An 18,978-nucleotide genomic window follows, 5' to 3' on the forward strand; every position below is an offset into this window, starting at 1 on the left:
CAAAAGTAGTTCACTTTATAGGTAATAGGGTGCCATTTGGGATGCATCCACAGACCCGTACAGCATAGCTGGAGTCATCCATGATCAATCACTGCTTGGCGTTTCCCGAGATGGATACCCGTGTTCAGTATTGACATATCTGCCATCAGGGTTATCACACTATTGGAGAGTCTGTGAAGGAAATAAGGAAACGTCGGAGGGAAGATCAACTCCTAAACCCGTCTTAGATTTCCATTTGAATCTACAACAGTCCTTTATGTTTCTGGAATTGTACTCCGCTCAATCTGAGACTCATAGAATGGATCTTATTATAATTATTTTGAGGGCAAACTGCTGAATGTTCTTCAATATCATAATAAACAGGAGGAATGAGCAGCTGTAGCTACGTTTGAAGTCGGAAGTTTACATACACTTAGGTTGGAGTCATTATAACTCGTTTGTCAACCACTCCACATATTCCATGTTAACAAACTATCATTTTGGCAAATTGGTTAGGACATCTACTTTGAGTATGACACAAGTCATTTTTACAACAATTGTTTAGAGAGATTATTTCACTTATAATTCACTGTATCACAATTCCAGTGGGTCAGAAGTTTACATACACTAAGTTGACTGTGCCTTTAAACAACTTGGAAAATTCCAGAAAATTATGTCATGGCTTTAGAAGCTTCTGATAGGCTAATTGACATCATTTGTGTCAATTGGAGGTGTACCTGTGGATGTATTTCAAGGCCGACCTTCAAACTCAGTGCCTCTTTGTTTGACGTCATGGGAAAATCAAAAGAAATCAGCCAAGACCTTAGAGAAAAATGTTGTAGACCTGGTTCATCCTTGGGAGCCATTTCCAAATGCCTGAAGGTACCACGTTCTTCTGTACGAACAATAGTATGCAAGTATAAACACCATGGGACCACGCAGCCGTCATACTGCTCAGGAAGGAGACGTGTTCTGTCTCCTAGAGATGGGCGTACTTTGGTGTGAAAAGTGAAAATCAATCCAGAACAACAGCAAAGGACCTTGTGAAGATGCTGGAGGAAACCGGTACAAATGTATCTATATCCACAGTAAAACGAGTACTATATCTACATAACCTGAAAGGCCGCTCAACAAGGAAGGATCCACTGCTCCAAAACCGCCATAAAAAGCCAGACTACGGTTTGCAACTGCACATGAGGACAAAGATCGTACTTTTTGGAGAAGTGTCCTCTGGTCTGATGAAACAAAAATAGAACTGTTTGGCCATAATGACCATCGTTATGTTTGGAGGAAAAGGTGAGAGGCTTGCAAGCCGAAGAACACCATCTCAACCGTGAAGCATGGGGGTAGCAGCATCATGTTGTGGGGGTTGCTTTGCTGCAGGACAGACTGGTGCACTTCCCAAAATAGATGGCATCATGAGGAGGGGAAATTATGTGGATATATTGAAGCAATATCTCAAGACATCAGTCAGGAAGTTAAACGCTTGGTCACAAATGGGTATTCCAAATGGTCAATGACCCCAAGCATACTTCCAAAGTTGTGGCAAAATGGCTTAAGGACAACAAAGTCAATGTACTGGAGTGGCCATCACAAAGCCCTGACCTCAATCCTATAGAACATTTGTGGGGAAAACTTTTTTTTAAACTGTGTGTAAGCAAGGAGGCCTACAAACCTGACTCAGTTACACCAGCTCTGTCAGGAGGAATGGGCCAAAATTCACCTAACTTATTGTGGGAAGCTTGTGGAACCAAGTTTTCCTCTACAATTTATACTATGCTTAGGTCTACTAAGGTAACATATGGAATTGTTTTAAGATGGTCATACTAAGAACCATTTAGCAATTTGATTTGGAATTTTAGGACCCATTAAGTATAAAAAATGTATATACACATTTGGGGGGGGGGGGGGGGCTGAAACATTGAATTTGGTCATACGGCTATTAGCCCATAGAAACACATTGAATAACAGATACATTTTCCTAACTGGTACAGGGGGGCTACCTTTAGAAGAGTCTTGTGGACATCCTAGAGCAAAACTGTAACCCAAACTGTTCGGACGAACCATTGGAATACCTCCTTGGTCTTTGTGGTTCAAACTGTGCTTGAAATTCACAGCTCGACAGAGGGACCTTACAGATACTTATATGTGTGGGGTACAGAGATGGGGTAGTCATTAAACATTCATGTTAAACACTATTATTATATACAGAGTGAGTTCCTGCAACTTATGCGTCTTGTTAAGCACAGTTTTTAGTCCTCAAAAGGGTTGAATACTTACTGAAGACATTTCAGCTTCTCATTTTTTATTCATTTGCAAACATTTCTGAAAACAGAATTCCACTTTGACACTGTGTGTAGATCAGTGACACAACATCTCAATTTGATCCATTTTAAATTCAGGCTGTAACAACAAAATGTGGAAAAAGTCAAGGGGTGTGAAAACTTTCTGAAGGCCCTGCATGTGTTCGTGTATGCAGTCTAACATTGCTCGAACACCCATCATACTCTCAGGAGAGCATCATTTATTCATTTGATGAAATAGCAGACAGTCTTACCCATGTGGTTTCGATTGTTTCAGCATCCTCTCGTGACTCCCCATCCATAATGAGGGAGCGTAATCATCGACTAACACTAATTAGCATAACGCAACGGACATAAATATTCCTACACATGAAAATCACAAGTGAAATACATTGAGACACAGCTTAGCCTTTTGTTAATCACCCGGTTATCTCAGATTTTCAAAATAGGCTTTACAGCCAAAAGCTAGACAAGCATTTGTGTAAGTTTATCGATAGCCTAGCATAGCATTTTGTCCAGCTAGCAGCAGGTAACTTGGTCACGGAAATCAGAAAAGCAATCAAATTAAATTGTTTACCTTTGATGAACTTCGGATGTTTTCACTCACGAGTCTCCCAGTTAGATAGCCAATGTTCCTTTTTTCCAAAAATATTATTTATGTAGGCGAAATAGCTCTGTTTGTTCTTCACATTTTGCTGAGAAATCGCCCGGAAATTGCAGTCACGAAAACGCTGGAAAATATTCAAAATTAGCTCCATAATATCGACAGAAACATGCAAACGTTGTTAATAATAAATCCTCAAGGTTTTTTTCAAATATCTATTCGATAATATATACACCGATAATATATCCACCGGGACAATTGGTTTTTCAGTAGGACCGATAGGAATAATGGCTACCTCTGTATTTTACGCAAGAATCACTCTGGGAGCCATCAGGTGACCAGTTGCGCAATGTAGCCGCTTACGGGTATTCTTCAACATAAATGGGTAAGTAAAACTAGTCACAATGCTGTAGACACCTTGGGGAATACGGAGAAAAAGTCATCTGGTTGATAGTCCATTCACTGCTCAATAGGGACGCATTGGAACGCAGCGCTTTCAAAACATGAGGCTTGGATTTTTCTCAGGCTTTCGCCTGCAATATCAGTGCTGTTATGCTCACAGACAATATTATTACAGTTTTGGAAACGTTAGTGTTTTCTATCCTAAGCTGTCAATTATATGCATATTCTAGCATCTTGTCCTGACAAAATATCCCGTTTACTACAGGAACGTTATTTTTCCAAAAATGAAAATACTGCCCCAAAGTCACAAAAGCTTTTAATAAAGAGAACAGTAATAATAGAATAGTCCAAAATTCTACTCCCTTTTCATGCTGAGGGGCATTATAGAGAATCAGCTTTGTCCCCGTGGCATGGTAAAAACAGTCATCACGCTGTGTAATGAAGTATTTGTGTCCCATGTTCATTAGACAACAGCACTGGAAGAAAATGTCAGTTGAGGAAAATTTGGCAACTCCATTGCTGCTTTATCATTAACTTGACTGTGACCGAGAGGGTAGAGTCGGCTACTGCTATTAAAGGCCAGCATCCACTTTGCTGAATGAGCTGCAGTTTGGGTTTGTTTACAGGAAGCTGGAGCCTTTGTATGAGTCTTAAATAATGATCCTACTCCCTATAAAGTGCAAAAACATTTTCCAGAGCCATATACTGACCCTTCTCTAAAGTATTACACTTCACAGGGAGCCATATCAGGATGCACACTTGGACACAGCTTCAGCTCCAACCCTTAGCGGGGTGCAGAACGCTCCTATAGACGGATTGGTTGTTTAGCAACAAAACCGACGCGAAACAGGCTGGGTTGGCTTAGTTAATAACATGTCAACTATATTTGGTATCCGACGTTTATTGAAAACAAAGTTGCAAAACGGGCACTTGTTTCTCCAATACATTGTTACAGTTGTTGGTTGGTTAGCTAGCTAGCTAGAAAATCTTAGCCATATTTGCATAGATGTGTTGTCAGTCAAAACAAGACATGGCATCAAGAACAAGATCAAACAAGCTGAAACAAGACACTTACGATTCACCACAGGGCAGTTTCTTGTCATTGTTGCCAGCCATCTGGCCATCCAGAACCATGACACACGGCCTTCTGCCCATTTGAAACACACATAGTTGTCAATGTCTATAGCAATCAAATTACTCTTATCTGAGCCCCCCCCCCCCCCCACTATATGCTACATATTTCTGTCTAGCAGGGCAAGCTAATTGAATTCGGCTCCCTCTTCAGCACACTACAGGCTCCCTCTTCAGCACACTACAGGCTCCCTCTTCAGCACACTACAGGCATCCATCAGGCTGTAATCAATGAATATGAGAGAGAGCGAGAGAGAGACCCCTGTCTGTCTTCTCTTAGTTGTCTGATTCATGGAGCTACATGAGGGCAGCCAGCGGGAGAGGCTATGAAAGGCTGGGGCTGTGAAGAATTGGAGTGAGGTAGAGAGCACATTTTGATCTGAAAACACCCTGAATTCAGAGATGATCACCAATCCATGAAGAGTGTTGATTAAATGTTTAGGAGTAATTGCCATTTTGTGATGTAGGCTTCTTTACATTACATAAGGATAAGAGCGCGAGCTAAGAATAGGATAACAAACTGCATCAACCAGGATCGTTCTGATGTTGCACTCTCTTAAAAAGAACCCTGATATGTATACTACAATTCTATTCATGGTGCAACAAAAATCTTCCAGACATAGGGTCTATACTACTGTTGGCTGTTGTCATTCCGTGTAACACAATGACAGCAGTAACTTGGAACAGCATTGTGTAAACCTTTTATCCATGTAAAAACTGTTATGCTATTTATTTATGTTAAAGTCAAGAACGGTTTAAATTAATTTATTGCACCCCAAAATAGATGTGCAAGCCACTTTTTTTTCAAATAAAAAAGCTCAAATTATTTCTGGCACAGGCTTCTGGAAATGCAAATATATATATGTATATGTATATGTATATATATATATATATATATATATATATATATATATATATATATATATATATATATATGTATATATATATATATATATATATATATATATATATATATATATATGTATATATATATATATATATATGTATATATATATATATATATGTATATATATATATATATATATATATATATATACACACACACACACACACACAATAAACCAAAAACAGGCACAATCTGAACTTTGATGCTTTTAACTTCTTAAGAACTCTTTCAACCCCTTACTCATTAGTACTCCCACTTACCCCCCTTATGGTAAGGTACATATTTCAGGCAGGTTGAAGTCGCCTGTTCCTGCCACTAGCCTTTGATTAGCCAAGACTCACATGTGGTGTAAAGGGGGAAAACAAACATAAGCTAGAGAAGTTATCCAAATGTCATGAATTGGACACCACTGTACCTATAATGACGATGTAAAAGTTGGAGTCGAAGGCCCTCCCTTTATTTCCATTCATATTGAACGTTGACATGAGGCCGTTTGTCAGAACACAAAATATGTACTTTACAAGCAACACACCATGACCTCACTTAAAAGTGAAACATATGATAATAGTTTACTGGTGCAATGCTCTCTTCACCCAGTCTGGGATGTCCCCCCCCCAAACTTTGAGAGATCTGTAATTTTACAGGATGCATTATATGTGTGCAGGATTTTTCCATCCAGTACTATGCAGCAATATACAGTGCATTCGGAAAGTATTTAGACCCCTCAACTTTTTCCACATTTTTATTTTTTTTAATTTTTACTCCGTTTTTCTCCCCAATTTCGTGGTATCCAATTGTTAGTAGCTACTATCTTGTCTCATCGCTACAACTCCCGTATGGGCTCGGGAGAGACGAAGGTTGAAAGTCATGCGTCCTCCGATACACAACCCAACCAAGCCGCACTGCTTCTTAACACAGCTCGCATCCAACCCGGAAGCCAGCCGCACCAATGTCTCGGAGGAAACACTGTGCAACTGGCAACCTTGGTTAGCGCGCACTGCGCCCGGCCTGCCACATGAGTCGCTGTGGCGCGATGAGACAAGGATATCCCTACCGACCAACCCCTCCCTAACCCGGGCGACGCTAGGCCAATTGTGCGTCGCCCCACGGACCTCCTGGTCGCAGCTGGTTACGACAGAGCCTGGGCGCAAACCCAGAGTCTCTGGTGGCACAGCTAGGGCTGCAGTACAGCGACTTTTTCCACATTTTGTTACATTACAGCCTTATTCTAAAATGTATACAATATCTCATCACAATACCCTATAAAACAAAGCGAAAACAGGTTATACACTTCTGCAAATGTATAAAAAAAACGGAAATACCTTATTTACCTAACTTTCAGACACTTACATAAGTATTCAGTATCATCCTTGTTTCTACAACTTGATTGGAGTCCACTTGTGGTAGTCAATTGATTGGACATGATTTGGAAAGGCACACACCTGTCTATATAATCTCCCACAGTTTGCAGTGCATGTCAGAGCAAAAACCAAGCCATAAGGAATTGTCCGTAGAGCTCCGAGACAGGATTGTGTCGAGGCACAGCTGTTGGGAAGGGTATCAAAATATTTCTGCAGCATTGAAGGTCCCTAAGAACACAGTGGCCTCCATCATTCTTAAACGGAAGAAGTTTGGAACCACCAAGACTCTCCCTAGAGCTGGCCGCCCGGCCAAACTGAGCAATTGGGGGAGAAGGACCTTTGCCAGGAAGATGACCAAGAACCCGATGTTTACTCTGACAGAGCTCCAGAGTTCCTCTGTGGAGATGGGAGAACCTTACAAAAGGACAACCCTCTCTGCAGCACTCCACTAATCAGGCCTTTATGGTAGAGTGGCCAGACAGAAGCCACTCCTCATTAAAAGGAGTTTGCCGAAAGGCACCTAAAGACTCTCAGACCATGAGAAACAAGATTCTCTGGTCTGATGAAACCAAGATTGAACTCTTTGGACTGAAAGCCAAGTGTCATGTCTGGAGGAAACCTGGCACCAACCCTACGGTGAATCATGGTGGTGGAAGCATCATGCTGTGGGGATGTTTTTCAGCAGCAGGTACTGGGAGACTAGTCAGGATCGAGGCAAAGATGAACAGAGCAAAGTACAGAGAGATTCTTGATGAAAACCTGCTCCCGAGTGCTCAGGACCTCAGACTGAGGTGAAGGTTCACCTTCCAACAAGACAACGACCCTAAGCACATAGCCTCTCCTGCGTTGTCATGGCTTCGGGACAAGTCTCAATGTCCTTGAGTGGCCCAGCCAGAGCCCGGATTTGAACCCGATCAAACATTTCTGGATAGACCTGAAAATGACTGTGCAGCAGTGCTCCCCATCCAACCTGACAGAGCTTGAGAGCATCTGCAGAATATAATGGGAGAAACTCCCCAAATACAGGTGTGCCAAGCTTGTAGTTGTAACGGCGTTCTTCGTTTGTCAAAAGAGAGTCGGACCGAAATGCAGCGTAGTGGTTACTCATGACTTTAATAGAAAAAGTGACACATGAAATAACGATACAAAATACAAAACAACAAACAGAACGTGAAATCTAATTACAGCCTTTCTGGTGAAACTACACAGAGACAGGAACAGCGAAGGGAGGACGTTATGGACAGCAGATGCTTGGAGTATACGACGTGGGAAGAAATAGACAGGTGGGTGATTCTGTAACGTCATTCTTCGTTTGTCGAAAGAGTCGGACCGAAATGCAGCGTGGTTGTTACTCATGATCTTTAATGAAGGAAAACGGAACGATACATGAAATAACTATTACAAAATACAAAACAACTAACGGGACGTGAAATCTAATTACAGCCTATCTGGTGAAACTACACAGAGACAGGAACAATCACCCACGAAATACAAAGCGAAACCAGGCTACCTAAATACGGTTCCCAATCAGAGACAACGAGAATCACCTGACTCTGATTGAGAACCGCCTCAGGCAGCCAAGCCCATACAAATCAAATCAAATTTTATTTGTCACATACACATGGTTAGCAGATGTTAATGCGAGTGTAGCGAAATGCTTGTGCTTCTAGTTCCGACAATGCAGTGATAACCAACAAGTAATCTAACTAACAATTCCAAAACTACTGTCTTATACACAGTGTAAGGGGATAAGGAATATGTACATAAGGATATATGAATGAGTGATGGTACAGAGCAGCATACAGTAGATGGTATCGAGTACAGTATATACATATGAGATGAGTGTGTAGACAAAGTAAACAAAGTGGCATAGTTAAAGTGGCTAGTGATACATGTATTACATAAGGATGCAGTCGATGATGTAGAGTACAGTATATACATATGCATATGAGATGAATAATGTAGGTAAGTAACATTATATAAGGTAGCATTGTTTAAAATGGCTAGTGATATATTTACATCATTTCCCATCAATTCCCATTATTAAAGTGGCTGGAGTTGGGTCAGTGTCAATGACAGTGTGTTGGCAGCAGCCACTCAATGTTAGTGGTGGCTGTTTAACAGTCTGATGGCCTTGAGATAGAAGCTGTTTTTCAGTGTCTCGGTCCCAGCTTTGATGCACCTGTACTGACCTCGCCTTCTGGATGATAGCGGGGTGAACAGGCAGTGGTTCGGGTGGTTGATGTCCTTGATGATCTTTATGGCCTTCCTGTAACATCGGGTGGTGTAGGTGTCCTGGAGGGCAGGTAGTTTGCCCCCGGTGATGCGTTGTGCAGTCCTCACTACCCTCTGGAGAGCCTTACGGTTGAGGGCGGAGCAGTTGCCGTACCAGGCGGTGATACAGCCCGCCAGGATGCTCTCGATTGTGCATCTGTAGAAGTTTGTGAGTGCTTTTGGTGACAAGCCGAATTTCTTCAGCCTCCTGAGGTTGAAGAGGCGCTGCTGCGCCTTCTTCACGACGCTGTCAGTGTGAGTGGACCAATTCAGTTTGTCTGTGATGTGTATGCAGAGGAACTTAAAACTTGCTACCCTCTCCACTACTGTTCCATCGATTTGGATAGGGGGGTGTTCCCTCTGCTGTTTCCTGAAGTCCACAATCATCTCCTTAGTTTTGTTGACGTTGTGTGTGAGGTTATTTTCCTGACACCACACTCCGAGGGCCCTCACCTCCTCCCTGTAGGCCGTCTCGTCATTGTTGGTAATCAAGCCTACCACTGTTGTGTCGTCCGCAAACTTGATGATTGAGTTGGAGGCGTGCGTGGCCACGCAGTCGTGGGTGAACAGGGAGTACAGGAGAGGGCTCAGAACGCACCCTTGTGGGGACCCCGTGTTGAGGATCAGCGGGGAGGAGATGTTGTTGCCTACCCTCACCACCTGGGGGCGGCCCGTCAGGAAGTCCAGTACCCAGTTGCACAGGGCGGGGTCGAGACCCAGGGTCTCGAGCTTGATGACGAGCTTGGAGGGTACTATGGTGTTGAATGCCGAGCTGTAGTCGATGAACAGCATTCTCACATAGGTATTCCTCTTGTCCAGGTGGGTTAGGGCAGTGTGCAGTGTGGTTGAGATTGCATCGTCTGTGGACCTATTTGGGCGGTAAGCAAATTGGAGTGGGTCTAGGGTGTCAGGTAGGGTGGAGGTGGTATGGTCCTTGACTAGTCTCTCAAAGCACTTCATGATGACGGAAGTGAGTGCTACGGGGCGGTAGTCGTTTAGCTCAGTTACCTTAGCTTTCTTGAGAACAGGAACAATGGTGGCCCTCTTGAAGCATGTGGGAACAGCAGACTGGTATAGGGATTGATTGAATATGTCAGTAAACACACCGGCCAGCTGGTCTGCGCATGCTCTGAGGGCGCGGCTGGGGATGCCGTCTGGGCTTGCAGCCTTGCGAGGGTTAACACGTTTAAATGTCTTACTCACCTCAGCTGCAGTGAAGGAGAGACCGCATGTTTTCGTTGCAGGCCGTGTCAGTGGCACTGTATTGTCCTCAAAGCGGGCAAAAAAGTTATTTAGTCTGCCTGGGAGCAAGACATCCTGGTCCGTGACTGGGCTGGGTTTCTTCTTGTAGTCCGTGATTGACTGTAGACCCTGCCACATGCCTCGTGTCTGAGCCATTGAATTGAGATTCCACTTTGTCTCTGTACTGACGCTTAGCTTGTTTAATAGCCTTGCGGAAGGAATAGCTGCATTGTTTATATTCGGACATGTTACCAAACACCTTGCCCTGATTAAAAGCAGTGGTTCGCGCTTTCAGTTACACGCGAATGCTGCCATCAATCCACGGTTTCTGGTTTGGGAATGTTTTTATCGTTGCTATGGGAACGACATCTTCGACGCACGTTCTAATGAACTCGCACACCGAATCAGCGTATTCGTCAATATTTTCATCTGACGCAATACAAAACATGTCCCAGACAACGTGATGGAAGCAGTCTTGGAGTGTAGAGTCAGCTTGGTCTGACCAGCGTTGGACAGACCTCAGCGTGGGAGCCTCTTGTTTTAGTTTCTGCCTGTAGGCAGGGATCAGCAAAATGGAGTCGTGGTCAGCTTTCCCGAAAGGGGGGCGGGGCAGTGCCTTATATGCGTCGCGGAAGTTAGAGTAACAATGATCCAAGGTTTTACCACCCCTGGTTGCGCAATCGATATGCTGATAAAATTTAGGGAGTCTTGTTTTCAGATTAGCTTTGTTAAAATCCCCAGCTACAATGAATGCAGCCTCCGGATAAATGGTTTCCAGTTTGCAAAGGGTTAAATAAAGTTTGTTCAGAGCCATCGATGTGTCTGCTTGGGGGGGGGGGGGGGGATATATACGGCTGTGATTATAATCGAAGAGAAATCTCTTGGAAGATAATGCGGTCTACATTTGATTGTGAGGAATTCTAAATCAGGTGAACAGAAGGATTTGAGTTCCTGTATGTTTCCTTCATCACACCATGTCCCGTTAGTCATGAGGCATACGCCCCCGCCACTCTTCTTACCAGAGAGATGTTTGTTTCTGTCGGCGCGATGCGTGGAGAAACCCGTTGGCTGCACCGCATAGGATTTCGTCAACCTTGTTGTCAAGAGACTGGACATTGGCAAGAAGAATGCTGGGAAGTGGTGCGCGATGTGCCCTTTTTCGGAGTCTGACCATAACACCGCCTCGTTTCCCTCTTTTTCGGAGTCGTTTTTTTTGGGTCGCTGCATGCGATCCATTCCGTTGTCCTGTTTGTAAGGCAGAACACAGGATCCGCGTCGCGGAAAACATATTCTTGGTCGTACTGATGGTGAGTTGACGCTGATCTTATATTCAGTAGTTCTTCTCGACTGTATGTAATGAAACCTAAGATGACCTGGGGTACTAATGTAAGAAATAACTCATAAAAAAAAAAAAAAAACTGGGAACGCGAAGCGAGGCGGCCATCTCAGTCGGCGCCGGAAGTAGAAGTACAACACCCCTACTCAGCCGCAATCCCAAATACTACAAACCCCAATACGAAAATACAATATATAAACCCATGTCACACCCTGGCCTGACCAAATATATAACGAAAACACAAAATACAATGACCAAGGCGTGACAGTAGTGTCATACCCAAGAAGCCTCGAAGCTGTAATTGCTGCAAAAAGGTGGTTCAACAAAGTACAGAGTAAAGGGTCAAAATGCTTATGTAAATATGATATTTCCGTTTCTTCATAAATTTGCTAAAATTGTTAAAAGCCTGTTTTTGCTTTTTAATTATGGAGTATTGTGAGTAGATTGATGAGAAAAATAATTTAATACATTTTAGAACAAGGCTGTAATGTAACAAAATGTGGAAAAAGTCAAAGTGTCTGAATACTTTCCGAATGGACTGTATGTCATTCAACTCAAACCAATGAAACATTTAATTTCTTACCATATATTTTAAAAATAATTCCATCTTTAATAATCTTCCAGTCACAGATGTCACAAACGAGATATAAAATTCTGAAAGTAGTTTTACATTTGTTCACTTCCAAATCGAACAGCCTAATTTAAATATTCAAAATGGTTTAAAAAGGAAATGTCATAGTTACTTCCGGCATAGGAAAAGGGTCTGAGCCTTTGCAGCGCTTTGGAGAGGGGCATTTCTCATCTGAAGAAGCAGAAGGAGACCGCGGTCTCCCACATGACCGATCCCTGGAGAATGAAGGATCAAGATTCTCTGCAGTAAAAAATTGGACAACATCATGGCAATTTTTGGTACAACTAGAATACCAATTGTGTTGGCTTTCGTTGTGAAGGGTCCTCCTCACTATAACTACTTGGTGGCTTTCGTAGCATTTTAGTTTGCCATTTCCACTCACCACCAATACCTGGTGGCTTGCAGGGAGTTTTCGTCTTTTGCTTCTTTGTGGCACTGGCGCAGGTTCTGGTGAGCCGGAGCAGATTTTAGTGGGGGCTTGGTAGGCCTTAAAATCCAACACATTAAAGTGTAAAACATCCAGCATTTCTCTACACACATTTGTAACATCATGCCAATTGTTTTTACAACTAGAAAACCTTTCTCAAATGCAATGATCAAGAATAAGGGAGTTGGTTTATGGTGTGAATGGTTGTCCTCACCGTCATTAGTTGATGGCTTTTGCTGCGTTTTAGCCTTTTGCTTCTTGGTAGCGGTGGCACAGGTTTCCTGGTGCTTCAGGCATATTGTGGTTGGAGCTTGGGTTGCCTGAAAATAAACATGTAAAATAATAAACGTGTAAAACAACATCGAGCCCTTTTCACATTTGTCATGTGTTCAAGTCTTCTTCCACTTCAATAACTTAAAGTCAACCTAAAAATGACCCAACTTTAAACCAAAATCTACCCTCCCAAGCCCCTAACCCCTAGCCTGGAAATACAGGTAGATTTCAAATCAGCTTCACGTTTGTTTCACTACACTAACAATGGTGAAACATAGAGGGATTCTGTCTGGGCTATCTTCCCACTAGCCACATGCTTGTAGATATGAAAGGATCAGTTAAAGTAATACGGGACAAGGTCCTCCCAGTCTATCAAAAGGCAAGATAGTTATTCAGTGGCTAGGGTTTAGGGACAAAGGGCCGATTATTAATCAGTATTGCAAGCTACCATACTTACATAACCTGGAGGCAGTAGTGGCTGGAGGTGGGAGATTACATTCCTCGTGTGATTATAAATAACAATTTTTAAAGAATAGAAATCATGCCAAGTAAAATGAATACACACAAATTGTAAAATCGTAAACCAAACTACTCCAATAGATGTGATCTTACTTGGCAAAACTGTGCAACAGAGGGATCATTATGAATTGTATATGATAGGGCAGACACAGCCTTGCTGATTAGGTCCTCGGGATAAATAATGTTTGTTTAGCATTTGCGGATATTTGCCATCCTTGCGGTGTTGAAGTCTTTGGAAGCGCATGGAAGAATGAAGTTGTCCGTTTGAGTATGGTGAATGACATCACAGAAAAGGTTTCCATAGTCTCTTATTTCTTTGACAAATGTCCTGGAGGAGGAAGCAACCATCTTGCAGGTTATGCTTGTATGCTTGGTTGTTCTTGGCAGTATGTTTTACTTGGTGTGATTCAGACAGTCGCCTTGTCATTTGTACCAATGGATTATGTGGGCTTTTGGTGGCATGTTTAAGCCACCGCAAATGGTTCTCAAACTCTAAGCAATCAAGGTAATTGAGTGAGCAGTTGTGAAATGCAACATGTGCCATCACCACCAAAGGAGCTTCTACAAATGATTGACACAGGGGTGTGAATACTGATGTAATTACATTTGTGTGCGTGCATCTTCCGGAACATTAAGCCCCTCTTCTCTGAGAATTACCAATAAACGACGTACTGCACCCATGGTGAGCTTGTTTTCATTAGCTCAAAATACCAGCTTCACACATACCACCATTTGTTGCAGTTTGAGAAGATCCTGCATCACACACTATCAGACGACCGCTCAATCTTATCACTATCAAACAATCTTTCAGTTTACCTGGAAATCCAACATTGAATTCTACTGTACATTGGGCAGAAATGTCCTGAGACCTGAGGTACACCTCTTATAACCCAAAATGTTGAATAAAATTATATTTTAGCGTACTTTACCGGTTGTCCGTGTGGTTGATCCATTTGGCGGTCAGAATTAAGATTTTCACGATATACTACTTAACCAACCAAAGTATGTGGACAACAGCTCGTCGAACAGATCATTACAAAATCATGGCCATTAATATGGAGTTGGTCCCTCCTTTGCGGCTATAACAGCCTCTACTCTTCTGGGAAGGCTTTCCACTTGATGTTGAAACATTGCGGGGACTTATTTCCATTCAGCCACAAGCGCATTAGTGAGGTCGGGCACTGATGTTGGGCGCAGTCAGCGATCCAATTCATCCCAAAGGTGTTCGATGGGGTTGACGTCAGAGCTCTGTGCAGGCCAGTCAATTTCCCACTGATCTTGACAAACCATTTCTGTATGGACTTTGCTTTGTGCACAGGGTTATTGTCATGCTGAAACAGGAAAGGGCCTTCCCCAAACTGTTGCCAAAGTTGGAACCACAGAATCATCTAGAATGTCATTGTATGCTGTAGCGTTAAGATTTCCCTTCACTGGAACTTAGCCCGAACATTGAAAAACAGCCAAAGACCATTTTTCCTCTTTCACTAAACTTTACAGTGGGCACTATGCATTGGGGCTGGTAGCGTTCTTCTGGCATCCGCCAAACCCAGATTCGTCTGTCGAACTGCCAGATGGTGAAGTGTGATACATCCCTCCAGAGAATGCGTTTCCACTGTTCCAGAGTCCAATGGCGGCGAGCTTTACACCACTCCAGCCGATGCTTGGCATTGCGCATGGTGATCTTAGGCTTGTGTGCAGCTACCCGGCCATGTAAATCCATTTTGGGACGCTCCCGACAAACAGTTCTTGTGCTAACGTTTCTTCCAAAGGCAGTTTGGAACTCGGGAGTGAGTTTATTTTTACCATTGTTTCTACAGAATGTTTCCACTTCACAATAACAGCACGTACAGTCACTGAGCTCTTCAATAAGGCCATTCTACTGCCAATGTTTGTCTAAGGACATTGCATGGCTGTGTGCTTGATTTTATACACCCGTCAGCAAAGGTTGTGGCTGAAATAGCCAAATCCACTAATTATAGCGTACCAGTATTGTGATAAAAACAATACCAGATTTCCCATGACAAAAAGAAAACATGAATTCATCTAAACTCTATGCTCCTATAAAAAGTGACATACAGTACCTACCCTAATAGGAATGTGAGACAATATAGCCACAGAAAAGTATAATTATATCAACTTTTCAAAGCGTTGGTAGTGCACTTAGATGCCTACCACCTGAACCATGCAGACCAGTGCACGAGCTCGGCAGTTATGCATGTGTCTCCTGGATGTATTTTTATCTTGTGCGCATGCTTCAGGTGATAGAAATCTGAGCACACTGCCAGCGCTTTGAAAAGTGGATGTTATTATACTTTCCTGTGGATATATTCTCGCATGCCTACCACCAAAAGGACCAACCACCCGGACAACCGGTAAAGTACGTTAAAATGTCCTTTTATTCAACATTCTGGCTTGTAGAGGTCGTGAGAGGAAACTTTCCTGATTCAAAAGCTCATTTCTGCCTGACGCAGAATCCAATGCAGTTCAACGTTGGGTTTCCAGGCACCCTTTTCAAACAATCACTTGTTGTAACGCTGGAGGAGGTGTCACTCAAGTAACCATCTACACTGGTTTAAAATGTCAGAATTTAGAATTGACCGTTTATGATAAGCCATGGCTAAAATGTAGTTGTCCAACAAACATTTAAACTAAGTTCCATTTGCATGTATAGGTGACACAATGATTGTCTTCTCCACAGGGCTTGAAATTGGTTGTGCTCTGCGTTAATTATCATAGGCTACCCATACTAATAAGGCAATCAGGTCAGTTGACGTCACGAATAGGTTGACAAGACACTCTTTTCACTTCAATGTAAATTTGTAAACCACAAAACGTCATATGGCAACTTAGCCCTAAAAATAGAAGACCAAATGTATGATATTAATATTATAAACATTTACATGTGGATATTGTCTTATATATATATATATATATATTATGAACAACATATTTATAAAACACTATCTAAAGGGAAAAGTTAATATCATGAATTTGGCATCCTATTTATAGGGCTAATTGGTAACCATTTCTAAACATCTAAAGCTCAATCACGAATGAATGCTAGCATTGCTAGCTACACGTTGAAATGAAGGTGTCCTTTGGGCAAATCAGCTGTCAATGTACTACGTTGAATGTAGCCTACATAAACACAACCTCACTCTGAATTTAATTTCACATAGCTTGTGCAAAACAAGTTTGAGACGTTACTTTCAACTATTCAGTGTTAAGGTAGAGGATAGTGACGTAAATGAGTATGGACGCTGATCAGTAGCATACGTGTTGGCATGATAGCTCAGCAGAAACAAATACAGCTTGTTTCCAAAGCTAAGCAGGGTACCTAGAGGTAGGCATCTGGATGGTAGACTAGTTCTCACTTAAGTGCATTAGCCATCATGTAGGAGTCACTGTTCAGGCAGGGACTGTGGCTTCAGATTTGATTTCAATATACAGTAAGCATCTCTTTATTTAGGTTGATGGCATGATGTTGAAAAAATGACGTTGATTTAAACATAGCATTTTACTATCAATATTGAAACAAGGTCTAATCAAATATGAAATTCAACAACATTTCAACAACCCACTATACTGTATATGGATGAAAAACAGACTTTCTGTGCTTCCAACAGTTTGGAGGACCTTTCCTGTTTCAGGATGACAATTCCCCTGTGCACAAAGAGAGGTCCATACAGAAGTGTTTTGTCGAGATCGTTGTGGAAGAACTTAACTGGCCTGCACAGAGCCCTGACCTCAATCCCATCGAACACCTTTGCGATGACTTCGAAAACCGACTGTGAGCCAGGCCTAATCATCAAACATCAGTGTCCGACCTCACTCATGCTCTTGTGGTTGAATGGAAGCAAGTCCCCGCAGCAATGTTCTAACATCTAGTGGAAAGCCTTCCCAGAAGAGTGGAGGCTGTTTTGGCAACAAAAGGGGGACCAACTCCATATTAATGCCCATAAGTTTGGAATGAGATGTTTGATGAGCACATCCCTTTGGTAATGTGGTGTATCAATACACACTTGTACACGTGTGAAGTAGGACAAATATAAGCAACCACCTAAGTATCATATATTAAAATTGGAACGCTTTTGAGTTGAGGCCTCATCTTTTAGAACTTACGCGAAAGTTACCAAACATGACATTTACAGAGAACATTCACATAAACATCTGACTCCCTGCACAAATAGTAATTGATTTGTGTTCAATATATCCTGAACCCAAGAGCCTTATGAGCAATAAATACAGCTCAGCTGTAGCCTACTTTAATACAAATGTTTCGTGCAGTATGTTCCGTACAGTATACAGAGGATGTTCTGAACAAGTTCCATGCAGTATGCTCAATTCTATCCCAAACGTACAGCTTCATAATCAGAATCCTTAAATGCTCCTTCTTTAGATGTAAAACATTTCCCTAAACCCACTGCTTATGGAAACACATGACAGTGGCTAGATTAATGGCACCTCTGAATGTGGAATGATTCAGCATCATTTGCATTGTGTAATGTATATTATAAACGCGCTTCACGTTTGACGTTTTCTAAAGGACAGACAGGAAGAGAAAATTAAAACCTGCCATAACACAAGCCTGGCCAAATAGCCTCATTACTCATCCTGTGCTGCTTTTGTTTGGTGTAATCCTCAAAGGCAACCCTCCAGGCTTTTAACATTCAGCACATACTGTACCTACCCAGAATTCCATCTGATTTGAATGTCTGAGTGATGTGGTTTCTGTTTGATCACATGCTTTATCAAATGTTTTTATATGCAGGAGAAATAACAGGGTCGATGTTAAAGAAACACTCCAAAGCCATTATAATAAGTGCAGAAGAAAGAAAAAGTACGGAGTCCTTAGTTCTTTCTAAGGGTGTTTACAAGTTACAGGGAAAATCTCCAGCTCTGCTCCATAATCAGATATGACATGTTTCTCGTTGTAATATCATCAATAATCCATTTTTATTGAGCCAATCTTCATTTTACATTACATATAAATTGGATTCATTTAGCAGACACTCTTATCCAGAGCGACTTACAATTAGTGCATTCATCTTAAGATAGCTAGGTGACACAACCACATATCACGGTACATTCTTCATCAATAACAAAATGATCAGCAAAGTCAGTGCTAGTAGGAAAAGGGTAAAGTAGTTATGATACTGTAATAGAAGTAACAGGCATCACCATCACACTGACTCAGGATCAGAGTATTGTATCGTTGAGTCCTATGTTGAATCTGTGTTACAGATCCTTATCCCCCTTTTTACGAAACCGAGGGAAATACCGAAACATACCATACCATTCATACCAATGTGGTATGAAGAAAACAGAGAATCCGTTACAATTTCTGTAACATTCCTCGCCACACATATTTACTTTGCACATTTTGATGAGAGTTGGTAGAAAGAGCTGCTAGATATGAATACATTTACATAATATTGCAGATTGTCAGAATTGACAGCATGAAAAGACTGGGGAATGCACAAATCTACTTGACTACCAGATGAGCATGTACATAATTCCCAATCAAAACAAATAAGCAGGCTACACATCCAGGCCTGGAGCTACATCACTGCATCAAGGTGAGTAATA

This window comes from Oncorhynchus gorbuscha, linkage group LG10, assembly GCF_021184085.1.
Source record: "Oncorhynchus gorbuscha isolate QuinsamMale2020 ecotype Even-year linkage group LG10, OgorEven_v1.0, whole genome shotgun sequence".
Classification (NCBI taxonomy): domain Eukaryota; kingdom Metazoa; phylum Chordata; class Actinopteri; order Salmoniformes; family Salmonidae; genus Oncorhynchus; species Oncorhynchus gorbuscha.